The sequence below is a fragment of the Triticum aestivum genome, chromosome 4A (assembly GCF_018294505.1).
Source record: "Triticum aestivum cultivar Chinese Spring chromosome 4A, IWGSC CS RefSeq v2.1, whole genome shotgun sequence".
NCBI classification, from domain to species: Eukaryota; Viridiplantae; Streptophyta; class Magnoliopsida; order Poales; family Poaceae; genus Triticum; species Triticum aestivum.
Window position 1 is genome coordinate 514,472,578 of NC_057803.1, and position 22,687 is coordinate 514,495,264.

Below are 22,687 nucleotides of genomic sequence, written 5' to 3' on the forward strand. Positions count from 1 at the left end.
TGCATTCCGGATACTTCTAGAGTAAACCTGATGGTCGAAGGTGATCGATTTTAACAACCATTGGCGAGACTCCTTTGGGATAGGCCATATTGCGCGTATCTCTGGTGGCGTCGTTCTGTTCGTCACGTGAAGTAAGTTTACTGTTTTGACTTCTTGTGGGAAATCCTTTTGTTTCCTGGTGCTCTGCTTGTGGTGTTCGTCGTCGTCCTCACTTTGTGTGTCGAGCCCCTTGTGTTCGGCGTTGAGTTTGCCGGCTTGCTTGAAAACCCAACAATCTCTGTGGGTATGGTTCGCAGGCTTCCTGGGAGTACTGTGTATTTGACATATCTTGTCCAAGGTTTTGTTTAAGTTGGATAGCTCGTCCCTGTTATCCTTCAGGGGCGGCTTTCTCTGGTTCTGCCGCGAGCTTTTGAATCTGGCGTTGACCGCCATGCCCTTTGGGCTGTTTCCCTTATTCCGGCGATGGTCCTTGCCGCATCAGGGTTTTCCATTTCCATCCCTAACTTCGGGTGTACTTGGATTGCTGGTGCTACATCTTGCCAACCAACTGTCCTCTCCTGCGCAAAAGTGGGCCATGAGGCTTGTTAATGCGGCCATTGTTCTTGGCTTTTCTTGGCCGAGGTGTCTGGCGAGCCATTCGTCTCGAACGTTATGCTTAAAAGCTGCTAGGGCTTTGGCGTTCGGACATTCGACTATCTGATTCTTTTTAGTAAGAAATCTGTTCCAGAATTTCCAGGCTGACTCTTCGGGCTATTGAGTTATGTGACTGAGATCGTCTGCATCCGGAGGGCGGACATAGGTCCCTTGAAAATTTGCCCGGAAAGCATCCTCAAGCTCTTCCCAACTTCCAATGGTGTTTTTGGGAAGGCTTTTGAGCCAATGCCGGGCTGGCCCTTTAAGCTTGAGGGGTAAGTATTTTATGGCATGGAGGTCATCTCCTCTGGCCATGTGTATGTGGAGGATATAATCCTCGATCCAGACCCCAGGGTCTATTGTTCCATCATACGCCTCTATGTTTATGGGCTTGAATCCCACTGGAAATTCATGGTCCAGCACCTCATCGGTGAAACATAGGGGGTGTGCGGCACCCCTGTATTTGGGTGTGCCGTGATGTTCGGATATTTGTTGTGTTGCATTGCTTACTAGAGCTTGCTTTCTTGGCACGTATATAGATCTGGCTAGGCCGTCTTTTTGATGCGGATCCTTCGGTGGATCGCGTGCCGGATTGTGTGCGGGGCCGCTTGCCGCTCCATGCTGGCCATGCGGTCGTCCATCCGACCGGATGGCTTTCCTATTTTTGACTGCGGGGGCTCTATGGCCTCCTCGTCAAATTCAGGCAGTAGCTTTCGCTTTGGATAGCTTTTTGTGCGGCGACTGCCGCCATATTTGTCTGCGGTGCTGCGTACTTTGCTCCATCTGATTCTGAGTGCATCTTCCGCAGTTTTGAGCTTCCACTTCTGCTTTTTCAGGCTATGTGTAGTGGCGACGAGCCTTTGTGGAGGTTCTTCTGCTCCATGGGTTTATCCGGCGTAAGGTCGTCCGGACTGTTGTTTTCGCTGGGGACGGGGTGTTCGCTTTGTTTATCCAAGTTGCCCTATTCGGATGCTTGCTCGAAGGCATGTTCATCATCCGCCGGCTCGTCCTGCTCTATGGCTGGGTCTGTATGGCTGCTGTCTTTGTCGAGGCGGGGCTTGGAGCGGCCCTTATGTCGCTGCTTTGATTGCTTTTCGAGTGAATGATCCCTTGTTGCATCCTTGTGTTCCTCGTTGTCGCTTCCTTTCGGTGTGTCCACCATGTATACATCATGAGATGAGGTGGCTGTCCAGTGCCTTATAGGCGTTGGTTCATGTTCATCTCCTACATCGTCGTCCATATAGTCGATGTCTTCGGAGTCGAAGTCGAGTGTGTCGTTTAAATTATCGACAGTGGCTACAAAGTGGGTGGTGGGTGGGCATCGAATTTCTTCGTCGTTCGCATCCCAATCCTACCGGTCATAGTCCGGCCAGGGCTCTCCTGACAAAGAGAGAGACCTGAGTGAATTCAGAATGTCGCCGAAGGGCGAGTGTTGAAAGATGTCTGCGGCGGTGAACTCCATCATCGGCGCCCAATCGGATTCGATCGATAGGGGCACGGAGGGCTTGGAGTCCGGAGAGGAGTCCGGCACCTTGTAGTCACGGGCTTCGCAGAGGACAAGGCTGGTGTTCGGCTTGATCGCCATAGAGATTGCAGCCCCCGAGGCGGTGTCTAACCACCCATCCTTGATTGGTGTGATCGGCTCCGAGCTAGGGGTCGGAGCGGACACAGATGCAGCCTCCAGGGAAATGTTCGGCGGCAGAGCTAAATCATGCCCATCGTGACAGTGCGGCGCACTCGGTTGTGGCTCGAATCCGTCGAAGATCAAGTCTCCGCGGATGTCGGCCGTGTAGTTCAAACTTCCAAATCTGACCTGATGGCCAGGGGTGTAGCTTTCGATCTGCTCCAAATGACCAAGCAAATTGGCCCACAGTGCAAAGCCACCGAATATGAAGATCTGTTCGGGGAGAAAAGTCTCACCCTGGATCGCATCACTGTTGATGATCGGAGAAGCCATCGGGCCTAAAAGTGACGACACAGAGGAACTCTCAATGAAAGCACCAATGTCAGTGTCAAAACCGGCGGATCTCGGGTAGGGGGCCCGAACTGTGCGTCTAGGCCGGATGGTAACAGGAGGCAGGGGACACGATGTTTTACCCAGGTTCGGGCCCTCTTGATGGAGGTAAAACCCTACGTCCTGCTTGATTGATATTGATGATATGGGTAGTACAAGAGTAGATCTACCACGAGATCAGAGAGGCTAAACCCTAGAAGCTAGCCTATCGTATGATTGTTGTTCGTCCTATGGACTAAAACCCTCCGGTTTATATAGACACGGAGAGGGCTAGGGTTACACAGAGTCGGTTACAATGGTAGGAGATCTACATATCCGTATCGCCAAGCTTGCCTTCCACGCCAAGGAAAGTCCCTTCCGGACATGGGACGAAGTATTCAATCTTGTATCTTCATAGTCCTGGAGTCCGACCGAAGGTATAGTCCGGCTATCCGGACACCCCCTAATCCAGGACTCCCTCAACCACGATAACAGTAGTAGTATTCCCCCATGTATATAGTATAGTCCGAGCACTTTGTAACGATAATTAGACCGATTGTATGCCCTTGTTTGAATTGATTGAAGTGATATGATTGTGTTTGTCTCATGTGCATATGGGTAGTGTTTTCCCCCTAGAACCCCATTCTACTCTGTTTTCTCATCTTTCTAAACCCATCAGATGCCTCCGAGACGCGACAATGGATTTGCATTCCCACCGGAGCTCACCCAGTTGATCCAGCAGCAGAATGCATTGATGCAAATACTAGTCCAGAATCAGAATCAGGGAACAACAACAATAAAAACAAGCCACCACCACCACCACATGTTGATCACTTAGACCGATTTCTAAGGCTGAATCCGCCGGTGTTCTCCAGTAGCACCAAGCCGATAGTTGCAGATGATTGGCTCCGCAAGATTGGAAGGGAGTTGACCACTGCAGGATGCACAGATGAGGAAAGAGTGCATTTTGCCTCACATCATCTTGATGGACCCGCAGCAGCATGGTGGGAGAATTACACCGTCACCTATCCCATCAACACTATTACATGGGACCAGTTTCAGCAGGCTTTTCGCACAGCCCATGTATCAGCAGGAGCTATGACCATGAAGAAGTGTGAGTTTCGCAACTTACGCCAAGGAGGACGCACCGTTGCCCAGTATGTGGATGACTTTAGCAAGCTAGCAGGTTATGCCCAGATGACGTTGCTACGGATGCAGCAAAACATGAGAAGTTTCTGGAAGGACTGAATGATGAGCTGAGCATGTAGTTGATGGTAGCAACCTTTAATAACTACCAAAAGGTGGTAGATAGAGCTCTCATGATTGAAGGGAAGCAGCAGCAGATTGACAACCGTAAGAGGAACTATGGACACGGGAAGTATAATTTTGGAGCTCAGCAGAGACCCCGTTTTACTCCAAACTCGGGAGGGCCCCTTCAACATAACCATGGAGGTCACAACCACAATGGAGGGATTGCGCACAATCATAGTGGCCCCAGGAATGCAAATGGTAATGGAGGAACCAACAGCCAGAACCGTACCAACCCTGCAACGCCCGCCAAGAAAGATCTAAGTCACATTACTTGTTTCAAGTGCGGGAAGAATGGACATTATGACACAGAATGTTCTGAAGCAAACAATGGAAATGGCAATGGAAGCTCTGGGAAGAAGCCCAACCCTTTCAACAGGGGACAAGTGAATCACGTTAGCGTGGAGGCGATTGAAGCGCAACCCGATGCAGTAATAGGTAAGTTTATGGTTAAGTCATTTACTGCAATCGTTCTTTTTGATACTGGTGCATCGCATTCATACATATCAAGGGGATTTGTGGATAAGTTTAAACTGCCAACCCAAACCCTTAGGACACCCATACTAGTAACCTCTCCAGGAGCAGAGTATATGGCTAGTGTTTGGTGTGATCGGTTAGCATTAAGGACTGGTAACTTCCTGTTTCGCCCGTTAAATAGCGGACGTTCGTCCGTACGTTTGTTTTAACGAACGGTTTTCGCCCGTTAGTCGCAGACAGCAAACTTTTGTTCGTTAGCCTGTTCGTCAGTTTTTCTTTTTCTCGGATTTTTCGCGATTATTTTCGATCGTGATTTCTGATCCGATTTTCGTTTTACTTTGTCTTTTTGCTCGTTAGTCGGAATCAGGAGATTCAAGCGCCTAGATCTTCGTCTCGAGAACCTCTTTCTGTTTAACCAACTTGAACAAGATTTTGAAATCGTAAAATTTGACTTTAGTCCAGATTAGTAATTGGATCTTGTTTCTTTCGTAGTTTGTGTTTTGTTGCTTCGTTCAATTTGATTCTTTTTGCAAACCGGAGTTCTTAAGTTGAACTTTCTGGTTAGATCTTCCTATTTGAGTTTTACCCGTGCTTCTAGTTGAGTGCTTATTGTATGCTTGTTTGTTTGCGATAGAGTACCCGGAGTGTGAAGCGTGCTACTACGAGTCTCTAGGTTTTGCGGATCATCAGCAGCGCAAGTAACACTTTGATCATACCTTTTTACTACCCAGTTTTATCTTATTAGATAAATCCTCAAACACTTGCATGATTAGGATCTGATTTAAATTGTGGGTTTTGGGAAGTAGATGAGGTAGTACCTATTCACCTGTTTATTTTCAAACCTTGGGAGTTACTTCTACGTTGCTTATATTTGCTATGCTATGCTCGTAGACGTGGATTGGGTTTGAGAGTATTCATGACAAATGTGAGTTTGTTAATTAATGGTTCAACTTAAGGTGGCAACTTGAATACACATCTGGGTGGATTGCTTGTGGACACCTGGAGTACCCAGTGTTGTTCTAGGATATCCCGGAGGACCGGTGTGGTCATCCTACGGCCCGCCACCCAGGCTCAAAGGGATCATAAGATTATTCATGCTAGAAACTTCCATGTGCAACCACAAGCTATTATGGGCTCTAGCATAGTTGAGTAAGTTGCGTGAAGCTCTTGAAGAGGCAGACTAGCAGATGTAGTGGGTTGTAGGTGGTATAGTCTACCCAGTGTAGAGAGTTAATGCTTCAGAAAGACTGTGTCTCGAATCTCCGACCATGGATGTATTCGAGTCTTGTGGAGAAAAGTGTGCAAACCTCTGCAGAGTGTATAAACTAATCATGGTTAGCCGTGTCCCTGGTTATGGACATCTTGAGTATCTGGTTCTTGGATTATCATGATTGATCTCATCACTTTTAATATAATTTGATTGGCTTTAATGATGAAGTTTAATCGGGATTGAGTTGGAGGAACCTTCTCAGTATTTAACAACTACCATGATAGTTAAATAAAATTTATTCCTTTGTTGTAGGGAAAAATTGGCTTTTCGCAAAACGTATTAACCATACAGCCTCCACCCGCCATATATGCATGTAGGGATAGCAATCATTCTGTTCATTATTCTCTTGTGTTACCTTGCTAGCCTATTCCATGTACTGGCCCGTTTCGGGCTACAACGTTCATGTTGCAGACTTTTCAGACGACGAGTAAGGAGTCATAGGTCGTTGTCTTTCACTCAGTGATGTCGTTGGAGTTGATGGACTCACTTTATCTTCCAAGCCTTCCGATGTTATCGTTTTAGATGGCCTTAAGCCATATTTATTGTTTTTGTTATCTTTTGAGACATTCGATGTAATAAGTGTGTGATTGCTACTATGTTATAAATTCCTCAAGTACTGTGCGTGTCAGCATTACCGATCCAGGGATGACACTGATGCACAGAGATCGGACTGTTTGAGGTCTGGTCGCTACAGTGAACTACTCCCTCCTCATCATGGAGAGCGCCGGGATGATGAAGATGGCTAAAGGAGAGGGATTCCCCCCCTCTGGCAGGGTGCCGGAACGGGTCTAGATTGGTTTTCGGTGGCTACAGAGACTTCTGGCCTCGGATCTCCCGATCTATTCTGTTCCCCGATGTTTTTAGGGTATATGGACATATATAGGCAAAAGAAGTCGGTCAGGGGAGCCACGAGGGGCCCACGCGGGTGGGGGCGCGCCGGGGGGGGGGGGCAGGCGCGCCTCCCTGCCTCGTGGCCACCTCGAAACTTCCCTGACGTCTACTTCAAGTCTCCTGGATTGGTTCAGTTCCAAAAATAAGCTCCGTGAAGTCTTAGGTCAATTCGACTCCGTTTGACTTTCCTTTTCTGTGATACTCTAAAATAAGGAAAAAAATAGAAACTAGCACTGGGCTCTAGGTTAATAGGTTAGTCCCAAAAATCATATAAAATAGCTTATAAATGCATATAAAACATCCAAGGTTGATAATATAATAGCATGGAATAATCAAAAGTTATAGATACGTTGGAGACGTATCAGTACTATTTGGGGGGAGATCACCATTTCCGGGAGATCGGCAACGCGAGGAGGAATGCCTCGGGAGATCGACTACGCGCATCACCAACTCCTCTTTCGTTGTGGTGACTGCGCGTCTAGTGGCAAACCCGATCCCGTGATCTATTTCCAGCAGCATGATCTTGGGTGCGAGGTAGATTTTTTTTATTTGGCGCTAGTGTACTGTACCGCATGTTCCAAAAGTGGTATCGGAGCATATGTTGCATGGTGTTAGGTTCGGGGTAGAATTTGCATATGATGATATGTAGATTGGTTTATGTACTGGCCGATGAGATCGGTTGTCAATATGATTGACTACACATGGTGTTAGGCTTTTGGAATTGTGATTTCTTTTTCCATGATCATGCTATGGAGGCCGAGACACAAATTACCCCTACCGGTCGGTTTCCACCATTGGGGTAGATACTGGAACATAAAGCCGGTCACAACACACGAAGACCAATGAGATTGGTCAAATCAGAAAGATGGTCAAATTTTGGTAAATATAATTTGTTGGTGAAAATTCCACTATAAAAATGCATAGATACCACGAGGGGCCATCCCCCTCGACCCCCACAGGGGCGGTGCCCCTTCACCCCGCGAGGGGGGGGGGGTGGCAAAGCCCCTTGATACGTCTCCAACGTATTTATAATTTTTGATTGTTCCATGCTATTATAATATCAATCTTGGATGTTTTATATGCAATTATATAAATCATTTATTTGGACTAACCTATTAACATAGTGCCCAGTGCCAGTTGATGTTTTTCACTTGTTTTTGGCTTTTCAAAAAATCAGTACCAAACAGAGTCCAAACGCTATGAAACTTTTGATGATTTTTTCTGGACCAGAAGGGACCCTAGAAGGTTCGGGAGAAGACCTGACGAGCCACGAGGGAGCGACAAGCTTAGGAGGCGCCCCGAGGGTAGGCGCATCCCCCAAGCTTGTGGGCCCCTGGTAGCACCTGTTGACCTAATTCCACCTCTATAAATTCCGAAATATTCCCAATACATCAGAGAGCCACCTGAAACACTTTTCCCGCTACCGCAAGTTTCTGTTCTTCCGAGATCCTATGTGGAGGCCTTCTCTGGTACTCTGTCAGAGGGGGAATCAATCATGGAGGGCCTCTACATCAACCTTGCTGCCCTTCCGATGATGTGTGAGTAGTTTACCACAAACCTACGGGTACATAGCTGGTAGCTAGATGTCTTCTTCTCTCTCTCTCTCTCTCTCTCTGATCTTCAATACAATGTTCTCCTCGATGTTCTTGGAGATCTATTTGATGTGATCTTGTTTTGCGGTGTGTTTGTTGGGATTCAATGACTTGTGGGTTTATGATCAGATTATCCATGAATATTATTTCAGTCTTTTCTAAATTCTTATATGCATGATTATTATAGCTTTGTATTTCTCTCTGATCTTTCCGTTTAGTTTGGCCAACTAGATTGATTTATCTTTCAATGGGAGAGGTGCTTTGTAATGGGTTTAATCTTGCGGTGCTAAAACCCAGTGATAGAAGGGGACCTGACACGTATTTGTATTGTTGCCATCAAGGGGAACATGACGGGGTTTATTCATATATTAAATCCAAAAAAACTTGCTGTAATTTATTTACATTTATTTTATTTTGTATTTTTGTTTATCTATCGGATTTGATCCTTGCAATTAACCGCCAAAGGGATTGACAACCCCCTTGATCGCGTTGGATGCAAGTATTTGTTCTTTTATGTGTAGGTGTTGTTCACGAGGGCTTGCATGGTTCTCCTACTAGATTGATAACCTTGGTTCTTAACTGAGGGAAATACTTATCTCTATTGTACTGCATCTGAAAGTGCAACTAATCCCTGAGTGGTTTTGGTAATTCATAACAACATATAGCTCATTGAACTAATATCCATTCAGTTAATATTTCAGGAAGTTCAGTGAATGGCATGGCATGACATGGACTAGAGATGTGGACCCCTCAAAATGCTATGGACACATATTTGCAAAAGCTCAAGAGTCTTCATTTCATTTTTAGTGATCCAAGATCACATTGAGTCCATAGGAAAGCCAATACTATTAAAAGGGGATGAGGTGTTGCTTAATGGCTTGCTTGCTCAAATGCTTAGTGATATTGCTCCAAAACCCTCAACCACTTTCTCCATCCAAATATGTCAAAATCCCAAACTCCAACTCGGCCCCATCGATTCTTTCTATCCAGCACCATCAAGTTCATATGACATAGCCACAGCCAAAACCCTAACAGTTCGGTCACACCGATACGAATCTTGGTATCACCGAGATGGCCTTGCCAACTCTCTGTTGCCTATTGCAATTATTTCGGTCTCACCGAAATAGCGATTGGTCTCACCGAGATGGCTTGACTAACTCTCTATTGCCCTATTGCTTCACTTTGGTCTCACCGAGTTGATGCAATTGGCGCCACCGAGATGAGGTTTTCCCTAAGCCCTAGCACATCTGTCCCACCGAGTTGTTCCAATTGGTCCCACCGAGATTCCTAACGTTCACATTTTGAACTAAATCGATCTCACCGAGTTCACCTATTTTGTGTGGAGGCTATATATACCCCTCCACCCCGTTCACCATTTGAGAGAGAGCCATCGGAACGTGCCTACCCTTCTAGCATACATTCTCTGAGACAGAACCACCTACTCATGTGTTGAGATCAAGATATAGCAATCCTACCACAAGAATCTTGATTTCTAGCCTTCCCCAAGTTGCTTTCCACTCAAATCATCTTTCCACCATATCCAAATCTGTGAGAGAGCGTTGAGTGTTGGGGAGACTATCATTTGAAGTACAAGAGCAAGGTGTTCATCATCAACACAACATCTATTACCTTTTGGAGAGTGGTGTCTCCTAGATTTGTTAGGTGTCACTTGGGATCCTCCGTCAAGTTGTGGAGTTGAACCAAGAAGTTTGTAAGGGCAAGGAGAATGCCTACTTCATGAAGATCTAGCCGAGTGAGGCAAGTCCTTCATGGGCGATGGCCATGGTGGGACAGACAAGGTTGCTTCTTCGTTGACCCTTCGTGGGTGGAGCCCTCCGTGGACTCACGCAACCATTACCCTTCGTGGGTTGAAGTCTCCATCAACGTGGACGTACGATAGCACCACCTATCGGAACCACGCCAAACATCTCTGTCTTATTTGCGTTTGCACTCTCTAAACCCTTCCCTTTACCTTCATATGCAATGTTCTACTTTCCGCTGCTACACTCTTAGAATTTCATGTGTAGGTTGATTGCTTGACTTGTGCTAATTGCTAAAATCTGCCCACAACTAAAATTGGGAAAATGTTAGATTTTTATTTGGTCAAGTAGTCTAATCACCCCCTAGACATACTTTCGATCCTACAAGTGGTATCAGAGCTTTGGTCTCCATTTGCCTTGATTTCAATAGCTTTGGTGATCCAAAATGCACTGCTATATATTTAGGAGAGTTGTCCCATCCATTCCTCCTCCCCGCTGCCACTGCTCCTGTCTCCTCTCCCTCGGGATCCAAGCCTGCAGCCAGCCTCTCTCCCTCACTCGTTTTCAGCATCAAACCAACCAGACCTTGCACCCGATCCAGATCCTCTCTCGCCCTCCGATCACCTACCTCGTCTTGAGCACTCATCCAATCGAGCTCGCTCGTCGCCCCAACCTCTCGTGCGGCTACAGTCGCAAGCACCAGCAAGAACTCCGCTAGAGCTCTAATACGTCCATTTTGCATCATGCTTTTATATCGATATTTTTTGCATTATGGACTGTTATTACACATTATGTCACAATACTTATGCCTATTCTCTCTTATTTTACAACGTTTACATAAAGAGGGAGAATGCCGGCAGCTAGAATTCTGGGCTGGAAAAGGAGCAAATATTAGACCTATTATGCACAGCTCCAAAAGTCCTGAAACTTCACGAAAGCTATTTCCAGAATATATAAAAAATACTAAGCGCAAGAAGAACCAGAGGGGGGCCACTCACCAGCCACAAGGGTGGCGGGCGCGCCCTACCCCCCTGGGTTCGCCCCCTGCCTCATGGACCCCCTGGTGGCCCTCCGATGCCCATCTTCTGCTATATGGAGTCTTTCGTCGAGGAAAAAATAATAAGCAAGCTTTCGGGATGAGACTCCGCTGCCACGAGGCGGAACCTTGGCGGAACCAATCTAGGGCTTCGAGGAGCTGTTCTGCCGGGGAAACTTCCCTCCTGGAGGGGGAAATCATCACCATCGTCATCACCAACGATCCTCTCATCGGGAGGGGGTCAATCTTCATCAACATCTTCACCAGCACCACCTCATCTAAAACCCTAGTTCATCTCTTGTATCCAATCTTTGTATCGAAACCTCCGATTTTGGTACCTATGGGTTGCTAGTAGTGTTGATTACTCCTTGTAGTTGATGCTAGTTGGTTTATTTGGTGGAAGATCATATGTTCAGATCCTTTATGCATATTAATACCCCTCTGATTATGAACATGAATATGCTTTGTGAGTAGTTACATTTGTTCCTGAGGACATGGGAGAAGTCTTGCTATTAGTAGTCATGTGAATTTGGTATTCGTTCGATATTTTGATAAGATGTATGTTGTCATCCCTCTAGTGGTGTCATGTGAACGTCGACTACATGACACTTCACCATTGTTTGGGCCTAGAGGGAGGCATTGGGAAGTAATAAGTAGATGATGGGTTGCTGGAGTGACAGAAGCTTAAACCCTAGTTTATGCGTTGCTTTGTAAGGGGCTGATTTGGATCCATATGTTTCATGCTATGGTTAGGTTTACCTTAATACTCTTGTTGTAGTTGCAGATGCTTGCAATAGGGGTTAATCATAACTAGGATACTTGTCCAAGTAAGGGCAGTACCCAAGCACCAGTCCGCCCACATATCAAATTATCAAAGTACCAAACGCGAATCATATGAGCGTGATGAAAACTAGCTTGACGATAATTCCCATGTGTCCTCGGGAGCGCTTTTCTCTATATAAGAAATTTTCCAGGCTTGTCCTTTGCTACAAAAAGGAATGGGCCATCTTGCTGCACTTTATTTACACTTGTTACTTGTTACTCGTTACCAATTACCTTATCACAAAACTGTCTGTTACCGATAATTTCAGTGCTTGCAGAGAATACCTTGCTGAAAACCGCTTATCATTTCCTTCTGCTCCTCGTTGGGTTCGACACTCTTACTTATCGAAAGGACTACGATAGATCCTCTATACTTGTGGGTCATCAAGACTCTTTTCTGGCGCCGTTGCTGGGGAGTGAAGCGCCTTTGGTAGGTGGAATTTGGTAAGGAAAAAATTATATAGTGTGCTGAAATTTACTATCACTTGTTATTATGGAAAGTAATCCTTTGAGGGGCTTGTTCGGGGTATCTTCACCCCGACCAGTAGAGCAAATAGTTGCTCCTCAACCAATGGAACCTACTGAAAATGAAAATGTTTACTTCGAAATTCCTTCGGGTATGATAGAGAAACTGCTAGCTAATCCTTTTGCAAGAGACGGAACATTACATCCCGATTTACACCTAATCTATGTGGATGAAGTTTGTGGATTATTTAAGCTTGCAGGTATGCCCAATGATGTTATTAAGAAGAAGGTCTTCCCTTTTTGTTTGAAGGGAGATGCATTGACATGGTATAGGCTATGTGATGATACGGGGTCATGGGACTGCAAACGGTTGAAATTGGAATTCCATCAGAAGTTTTATCCTATGCATCTTGTTCATCGTGATCATAATTATATATATAATTTTTGGCCTCGCGAAGGAGAAAGCATCGCTCGAGCTTGGGGGAGGCTTAAGTCAATGTTATATTCATGCCCCAATCATGAGCTCTCAAGAGAAATGATTATTCAAAAAATTTATGCTCGGCTTTCTAACAACAAGCGCTCCATGCTTGATACTTCTTGTACTGGTTCTTTTATGATGAAGACTATTGAATTCAAATGGAATTTATTGGAGAGAATTAAATGCAACACTGAAGATTGGGACCTCGACGAAGGTAAGGAGTCAGGTATAACACCTAAGTTTGATTGTGTTAAATCTTTTATGGACACCGATGTTTTCCGTAAATTTAGCACTAAATATGGACTTGACTCTGAGATAGTAGCTTCTTTCCATGAATCCTTTGCTACTCATATTGATCTCCCTAAGGAGAAGTGGTTTAAATATAATCCTCCCGTCGAAGTAAAAGTAGTTGCACCTATTAAAGTTGAAGAAAATACTATCACTTATAATGATCCTGTTGTTCCTACTGCTTATGTTGAGAAACCACTTTTCCCTGTTAGAGTAAAGGATCATGCTAAAGCTTCAAGTGTGGTTCGTAAAAGTAATATTAGAAATTATACACCTCCTTCACAAGTTAAAGTTGAACCTAATATTGCTATTGTTAAAGATCTCTTGGCTGATAATATTGATGGGCATTTTATTTATTTCTGTGATGAAACTGCTAGAATTGCCAAGCCTAGTGCTAAAGATAAACATAGACCTGTTGTAGGCATGCCTGTTATTTCTGTTAAAATAGGAGATCATTGTTATCATGGCTTGTGTGATATGGGCGCTAGTGCTAGTGCAGTACCTATTTCCCTATATCAAGAAATTATATATGATATTGCACCTGCTGAGATAGAAGATATCAATGTTACCATTAAGCTCGCTAATAGAGATACTATTTCACCAATTGGGATTGTTAGAGATGTTGAAGTCTTGTGTGGGAAGGCTAAATACCCTCCTGATTTTCTTGTTCTTGGTTCCCCACAAGATAGCTTTTGTCCCATTATATTTGGTAGACCCTTCTTGAATACTGTTAATGCTAAGATAGATTGCAAGAATGATGTTGTTACTATTGGTTTGGATGATATGTCTCATGAGTTTAATTTTTCGAAATTTCGTAGACAACCCCGTGATGAAGAATTGCCTAGTAAATATGAAATTATTGGTCTTGCTTCTATTGTTGTGCCTCCTAATGGTCCTTTAGAACAATATTTGCTAGACCGTGAGAATGATATGTTTATGAATGAAAGAAGGGAAATAGATGAAGTATTCTTTAAACAAGGACCCATTCTGAAACACAACTTGCCTGTTGAAATCCTAGGGGATCCTCCTCCACCCAAGGGTGATCCCGTTTTTGAGCTTAAACCATTACCTGATACTCTTAAATATGCTTATCTTGATGAAAAGAAGATATATCCTGTTATTATTAGTGTTAACTTTTCAGAGAAGGAGGAAGAAAAATTATTGAAAACTCTGAAGAAGCACCGTGCCGCTATTGGATATACTCTTGATGATCTTAAGGGCATTAGTCCCACTTTATGTCAACACAAAATAAATTTGGAAAAAGACGCCAAACCAGTTATTGATCACCAACGACGGCTGAATCCTAAGATGAAAGAAGTGGTAAGAAATGAAATTCTAAAGCTCCTTGAGGCATGTATTATTTATCCTGTTGCTGTTAGTCAGTGGGTAAGTCATGTTCACTGTGTCCCTAAGAAGGGAGGTATTACTCTCGTGCCTAATGATAAAGATGAATTGATCCCGAAAAGAATTATTACAGGTTATAGGATGGTAATTGATTTCCGCAAATTAAATAAGGCTACTAAAAAAGATCATTTCCCCTTACCTTTTATTGATCAAATGCTAGAAACACTATCCAAACATACACATTTTTTCTTTCTAGATGGTTACTCTGGTTTCTCTCAAATACCTGTGCCAGCTGATGATCAAGCTAAGACCACTTTCACTTGTCCTTTCGATACTTTTGCTTATAGACGTATGCCTTTTGGTTTATGTAATGCACCTGCTACCTTTCAAAGATGCATGATGGCTATATTTTCTGACTTTTGTGAAAAGATATGTGAGCTTTTCATGGATGATTTCTCCGTTTATGGGTCCTCTTTTGATGATTGCTTGAGCAACCTTGATCGAGTTTTGCAGAGATGTGAAGAAACTAATCTTGTTCTGAATTGGGACAAATGCCACTTTATGGTTAATGAAGGTATTGCCTTGGGGCATAAAATTTCTGAAAGAGGCATTGAAGTTGATAAAGCTAGAGTCGATGCCATTGAAAAGATGACATGTCCCAAGGACATTAAAGGTATAAGAAGCTTCCTCCGTCACGCCGGTTTTTATAGGAGGTTCATTAAGGACTTCTCAAAAATTTCTCGGCCTCTGACTAGTCTATTACAAAAATATATTCCTTTTGTCTTTGATGATGATTGTGTAGAAGCATTTGAAATACTTAAGAAAGCATTGATTTCTGCACCTATTGTTCAGCCACCTGATTGGAATTTACCTTTTGAAATTATGTGTGATGCAAGTGATTATGCTGTAGGTGTTGTTCTAGGGAAAAGAGTTGATAAGAAATTAAATTTTATTCAATATGCTAGTAAAACTCTAGACAATGCCCAGAGAAATTATGCTACTACTGAAAAAGAATTCTTAGCAGTTGTTTTTGCTTGCGATAAGTTCAGACCTTATATTGTTGATTCTAAAGTTACTATTCACACTGATCATGCTGCTATTAAATATCTTATGCAAAAGAAAGATGCTAAACCTAGACTTATTAGATGGTTCTCTTGCTACAAGAATTTGATTTGCATATTATTGATAGAAAGGGAGCTGAGAACCCCGTTGCAGACAACTTGTCTAGGTTAGAAAATGTTCTTGATGACCCACTACCTATTGATGATAGCTTTCCTGATGAACAATTAAATGTCATAAATGCTTTTCGAACTGCTCCATGGTATGCTGATGATGCTAATTATATTGTTGCTAAATTTATACCACCTAGTTTCACATACCAGCAAAAGAAAAAGTTCTTCTATGATTTAAGGCATTACTTTTGGGATGACCCACGTCTTTATAAAGAAGGAGTGGATGGTGTTATTAGACATTGTGTACCTGAGCATGAACAGGAACAAATCCTACGCAAGTGCCACTCCGAGGCTTATGGAGGACACCATGCTGGAGACAGAACTGCATATAAGGTATTACAATCCGGTTTTTATTGGCCTACTCTCTTCAAGGATGCCCGTAAGTTTTTCTTGTCTTGTGATGAATGCCAAAGAATTAGTAATATTAGTAGACGTCAAGAAAACCTATGAATTATTCACTTGTTATTGAACCATTTGATGTTTGGGGCTTTGATTATATGGGACCTTTTCCTTCCTCTAATGGGTATACACATATTTTAGTTGATGTTGATTACGTTACTAAGTGGGTAGAAGCTATTCCAACTAGTAGTGCTAATCATAACACCTCTATTAAGATGCTTAAAGAAGTTATTTTTCCGAGGTTTGGAGTCCCTAGATATTTAATGACTGATGGTGGTTCACATTTTATTCATGGTGCCTTTCGTAAAATGCTTGCTAAGTATGATGTAAATCATAGAATTGCATCTCCATATCACCCGCAATCTAGTGGTCAAGTAGAACTTAGCAATAGAGAGCTTAACATTAATAGATCTAGAAAGAATTGGTCAAAGAAACTTGATGATGCATTATGGGCTTATAGAACTACATACAAAAATCCTATGGGTATGTCTCCTTATAAAATGGTTTATGGAAAAGCATGTCACTTACCTCTAGAACTAGAACATAAGGCATATTGGGCTTTTAAAGAGCTCAATTATGATTTCAAACTTGCTGGTGAGAAGAGGTTATTTGACATTAGCTCACTTGACGAATGGAGAACCCAGGCCTATGAAAATGCCAAACAGTTTAAAGAAAAAGTTAAAAGATGGCATGACAAAAGGATACAAAAGTGTGAGTTTAATGTAGGTAATTATGTATTGCTATACAACTCTCGTTTAAGATTTTTTGCGGGCAAACTTCTCTCTAAATGGGAAGGTCCTTACGTTATCGAGGAGGTCTATCGTTCCGGTGCCATAAAAATCAACAACTTCGAAGGCACAAATCCGAGGGCGGTGAACGGTCAAAGAATCAAACATTATATCTCAGGTAATCCCATAAATGATGAAACTAACATTATTGAAGCCGTAACCCCGGAGGAATACATAAGGGACATTTTTCGGAATGTTTAAGACTCCGAAAAGGAATAGGTACATGGTACGGTAAGTAAACTGACCCCAAAACAGTTCTAATGGCAATTTTTCTCCGTTTAGGAATATTTAGAAAAATAGGAAAATAAGAAGCAGCCCGGGAAGGACACGAGGCTTCCACGAGGGTGGGAGGCGCGCCCTACCCCCTGGGCGCGCCCCCTGCCTCGTGGGCACCTCGTGTGCTCTCCAGACTCCATTTTCTTGCACGATACGTATTTTGGTCGGTAAAAATTCATTATATAATCTCCCAAAAGTTTTGACCACCGTATCACGCAAATATCCTCTGTCTTTGTTTCGAGCTGTTTCTGCTACAGATTTAGAGTAAGATGTCATCTCAAGAGTCAGTCAGGGAGAGTCGGGTGTCCCATCCGACACCGGGGCCAAGAGCAAACAGCAATGCTGACCACTTTGGGCCAGCAACTGAGGAAGAGATGGAGGCCGACTTGAAGAGGATAGGTGCAATGGAGAAGGATGAAGAAGTTACTTCGCGTTTCCGAGCTGGGTTCACAATGGGGGAACCACAGAGCTCAGCTATTCCAAACTCGGTCATCCCTTCCAATGTTAAATTTCTTTCTTATGAAAATATGAAAAAGAATGGTACTTGTTCTCCCGCAGCTATGCAACATCCTTGGGTGAAAGGAGCTTTAGCTGTCACGAGCAAGCTCCGTAAGGAAATAATGGACCTCAAGCAGCAAGTCAATAAGCTTGAGGAAGAGAATCGTATCCTGAGGAGCATCATCGCTAAGAATATCACATCACCACCCCCGAAGAAAGAGACATAAACCCATGGGTATGGGCACTCCCCTTGGCAACTGCCAAGCTTGGGGGAGTGCCTCAGTATCGTATCACCATCACAACTTTTATCTTTACTGTTTTTCTTAGTTCGATCCTTTTTGTTATATCTTGATCTAGTAGAATAAAGTTTTAGTATGATCTAGTTGTGAGATTTGCTTTATGATCCTTCTATGTAATCGAGTCCGTGAGCTATATAATAAAGATTAGTGTTGAGTCAAGGGCTTGATTATCTTGCTATGATCTTGATGGAATAAAATAAAAGAGAAAGAATAAAAAGAAATAAAAGAGATCATATGGATCTTATGGAGAGTAATGGCTTCACATATAAAGAGTATGATGAATAAAAGTTGTTGAAAGTTGACAAACATAGTTTTGGTCATCATTGCAATTAATAGGAAGTAATAAAGAAAGAGAGGTTTTCACATATAGATATATTATCTTGGAAATCTTCTATGATTGTGAGCACTCATTAAAATATGACATGCTAAAGGGTTGACGTTGGACAAGGAAGACAACGTAATGGGTTATGTTTTCTTACATCCAAGATAAATTATATTGTCATGGATCATCCAACATGTTGAGCTTGCCTTTCCCTCTCATGCTAGCCAAGTTCTTTGCACCAAGTAGAAATACTACTTGTGCTTCCAAATATACCTAAACCCAGTTTTGCCATGAGAGTCCACCATACCTACCTATGGATTGAGTAAGTCCTTCAAGTAAGTTGTCATCGGTGCAAGCAATAAAAATTGCTCTCTAAATATGTATGACTTATTAGTGTCGGAGAAAATAAGCTTTATACGATATTGTGATGTGGAAGAAATAAAAGCGATGGACTGCATAATAAAGGTCCATATCACAAGTGGCAATATAAATTAACGTTCTTTCACATTAAGATTTTGTGCATCCAACCCTGAAAGCGCATGACAATCTCTGCTTGCCTCTGCGAAGGGCCTATCTTTTACTTTTATCTTCTATCTTATAAAAGAATAATGGTGATCTTCACCTTTCCTTTTTACATTTTATCCTTTGGCAAGCACAATGTGTTGGAAAGATCCAGATACATATAGCTAATTGGATGTGAGCTTTCATGAACTATTATTGTTGACATTACCCTTGAGGTAAAAGGTTGGGAGGCAAAACCATAAGCCCCTATCTTTCTATGTGTCCGGCTAAAACTTCATAACCATAAATATCGCGTGAGTGTCAACAATTGTGGAAGACTAAATGATAGTTGAGTATGTGGACTTGCTGAAAAGCTCTTATGGACTCTTTCCGATGTTATGATAAATTGCAATTGCTTCAATGACTGAGATTGTAGTTTGTTAGTTCTCAATGAAGTTTATGATTCATACTTGAAGTTGTGATTGAATTGTTACTTTAGCATAAGAGATCATATGACAATATATATATATATATATATGTTGCTGTTCTAAGAATGATCATGATGCCCTCATGTCTGTATTTTATTTTTATCGACACCTCTATCTCTAAACATGTGGACATGTTTATTGATTTCGACTTTCGCTTGAGGACAAGCAAGATCTAAGCTTGGGGGAGTTGATACATCCATTTTGCATCATGATTTTATATCGATATTTATTGCATTATGGACTGTTATTACACATTATGTCACAATACTTATGCCTATTCTCTCTTATTTTACAAGGTTTACATAAAGAGGGAGAATGCCGGCAGCTGGAATTCTGGGCTGGAAAAGGAGCAAATATTAGAGACCTATTCTGCACAGCTCCAAAAGTCCTGAAACTTCACGAAAGCTATTTCCAGAATATATAAAAAACACTGAGTGCAAGAAGTACCAGAGGGGGGCCACTCACCAGCCACGAGGGTGGGGGGCGCGCCCTACCCCCCTGGGCGCGCCCCTTGCCTCGTGGGCCCCCTGGTGGCCCTTCGATGCCCATCTTCTGCTATATGGAGTCTTTCGTCGAGGAAAAAATCATAAGCAAGATTTTGGGACGATACTCCGCCGCCATGAGGCGGAACCTTGGCGGAACCAATCTAGGGCTGCGGCGGAGCTGTTCTGCCGGGGAAACTTCCCTCCAGGAGGGGGAAATCATCACCATTGTCATCACCAACGATCCTCTCATCGGGAGGGGGGCAATCCTCATCAACATCTTCACTAGCACCATCTCATCTAAAACCCTAGTTCATATCTTGTATCCAATCTTTGTATCCAAACCTCAGATTGGTACCTGTGGGTTGCTAGTAGTGTTGACTACTCCTTGTAGTTGATGCTAGTTGGTTTATTTGGTGGATGATCATATGTTCAGATCCTTTACGCATATTAATACCCCTCTGATTATGAACATGAATATGCTTTGTGAGTAGTTACGTTTGTTCCTGAGGACATGGGAGAAGTCTTGCCATTAGTAGTCATGTGAATTTGGTATTCGTTCGATATTTTGATAAGATGTATGTTGTCATCCCTCTAGTGGTGTCATGTGAACATCGACTACATGACACTTCACCATTGTTTGGGCCTAGAGGGAGGCATTGGGAAGTAATAAGTAGATGATGGATTGCTAGAGTGACAGAAGCTTAAACCCTAGTTTATGCTTTGCTTCGTAAGGGGTTGATTTGGATCCATATGTTTCATGCTATGGTTAGGTTTCCCTTAATACTGTTGTTGTAGTTGCGGATGCTTGCAATAGGGGTTAATCATAAGTGGGATACTTGTCCAAGTAAGGGCAGTACCCAAGCACCGGTCCACCCACATATCAAATTATCAAAGTACCGAACGCGAATCATATGAGCGTGATGAAAACTAGCTTGACGATAATTCCCATGTGTCCTCGGGAGCGCTTTTCTCTATATAAGAAATTGTCCAGGCTTGTCCTTTGCTACAAAAAGGATTGGGCCATCTTGCTGCACTTTATTTACACTTGTTACTTGTTACTCGTTACCAATTACCTTATCACAAAACTATCTGTTACCGGTAATTTCAGTGCTTGCAGAGAATACCTTGCTGAAAACCGCTTATCATTTCCTTCTGCTCCTCGTTGGGTTCGACACTCTTACTTATCGAAAGGACTACGATAGATCTCCTATACTTGTGGGTCATCAAGCTTCACCCCACGACCTCTTCGGGCACCCGCGCCCACCGTCGGCGAAGGCCATGATCAGGTCGCCTCGCCTCCTCCCGCTCACCCTCTATCTTCTCTACCTCCCTCTATTTCCACTTCCTCCCCTTCTCTCATATCCCTCGTCTCTTCTTGCAACAGGACCGATGTCGTGCTGCCTGCCCAAGCTTCCTCCTTCATTGGTCGTCTCCAAACTTGTCTATCTCGAGCCCCCATCGAACCAGCAGCCCTCATTCGGGACGCCGGCATCCCCGTCCCGGACCTCATCGTCGCCGCGCACCTGCCTGAACCGTGCCTGGATCCGTCGCCGATAGCCAGACTCCACCCCGTCCCCACGTCCCTACCGACCGTCGCCGGAGTTGTGCCAAGTTCCCTTGCATCGCGCCAAGTACCATGGCCTCTTCTTCCTTTGCATCGAGCAAGAGCTCACGTGCTCAAGCCTCTGCTCGCTCCCCTGCCAGATCAAGCGAGAGACGGTAGTGCTCGTGTTGACCGCGCATGGGCCTTCTTGCGCCAAGGCCCAGCATCACCAGCTCCCAATGCTTGAGAGCAACTAGTTAACGAGTGCTCCTTCGGGAGCCTCGCAATGATCAACGCCACTTGGCACGCTCTCAGCCGCCATCCACGTGTCGTGCTCTGGACACTCCCACTGGATTTTTTTCCACAAGCGTTATCGGCTTTTTAAATGGTTTTTTCAGGTTTTTTTATGTTTCGGTTTTCCTTAACTTTTAGATCAAAAAAATTCCAAAAAAAACTTTTTTTGCGCGAAAAACACATTTTCCCTTTCGTGAGAATCACGGTTTTGCTTTCACGAGAGGCACGGTTTTGCTTCCGCGAGAGTCACGGTCGTGCCTCTCGGAAACAAAAAAACGTGTTTTCTATTTTTTTTTCTTTCCTTTCGCGAGAAGCACGGTTTAGCTTCTGAGAGAGAGGCACGATTGTGCTTTCACGAGAGGCACAGTCGTGCCTCTCGGAAACAAAAAAAACGTATTTTTTCCTTCCGCGAGAGGCACGGTTTTGCTTCCGCGAGAGGCACGGTTGTGCTTTCACGAGAGGCACGCCTGTGCCTCTCGAAAACTAAAAAAACGTGTTTTCTATTTGTTTTTCTTTTGTGAGAGGCATGGTTGTGCTTTCGCGAGAGGCACGGCCGTGCCTCCTCGGAAACGGAAAAAACACGTTTTCTCTTGTTTTTTCCTTGTGCGAGAGGCATGGTTTTTCTTCCGCGAGAGGCACAATTGTGATTTCGCAAGAGTCACAGTCCTGCCTCTTTCGGAAAGGCAAAAACCCATGCTCCCGGTTTGGTTTTTTCATCTGGTTTTTTTGTCCGGGTTTTCATGAAAAAAAGTTCATCAAAACCTATCAACATGGGAACTAGTTTTAAAAATCTCGACGCAAGGAATCCAACGGTGAAAACGGTTCGAGATTTGGACACATGGTTTAAGAGATAAAACGTTTTGAATAAACGAATCTACGAAAAAAAGGAAAACTCCCAGGCTGCGAGAAGTGGCGTACATGCAGTGCGCCACTTGTCACAACCTGGGAAGGTGGGAGTGATCTTTGCAACGAGTACTCCTCAATTAGTGATTTTGCCAAGGCCTAGGGTGACCATCCCCCCTGTCTTTCCTTTGACGGGCTTCCTGTTTCAAATTCGGCCTGATATGTTTTTTTCCTGTTCCAGCGAATTTAGCTATTTTCCAGAGATAACATATTTGCAGAAAAACCCTCATTATTCATGCATATAAGTACTCCACAACCGTGCATCACAATTAAACATGTCTTATATGTAAAATGCTTAGAAT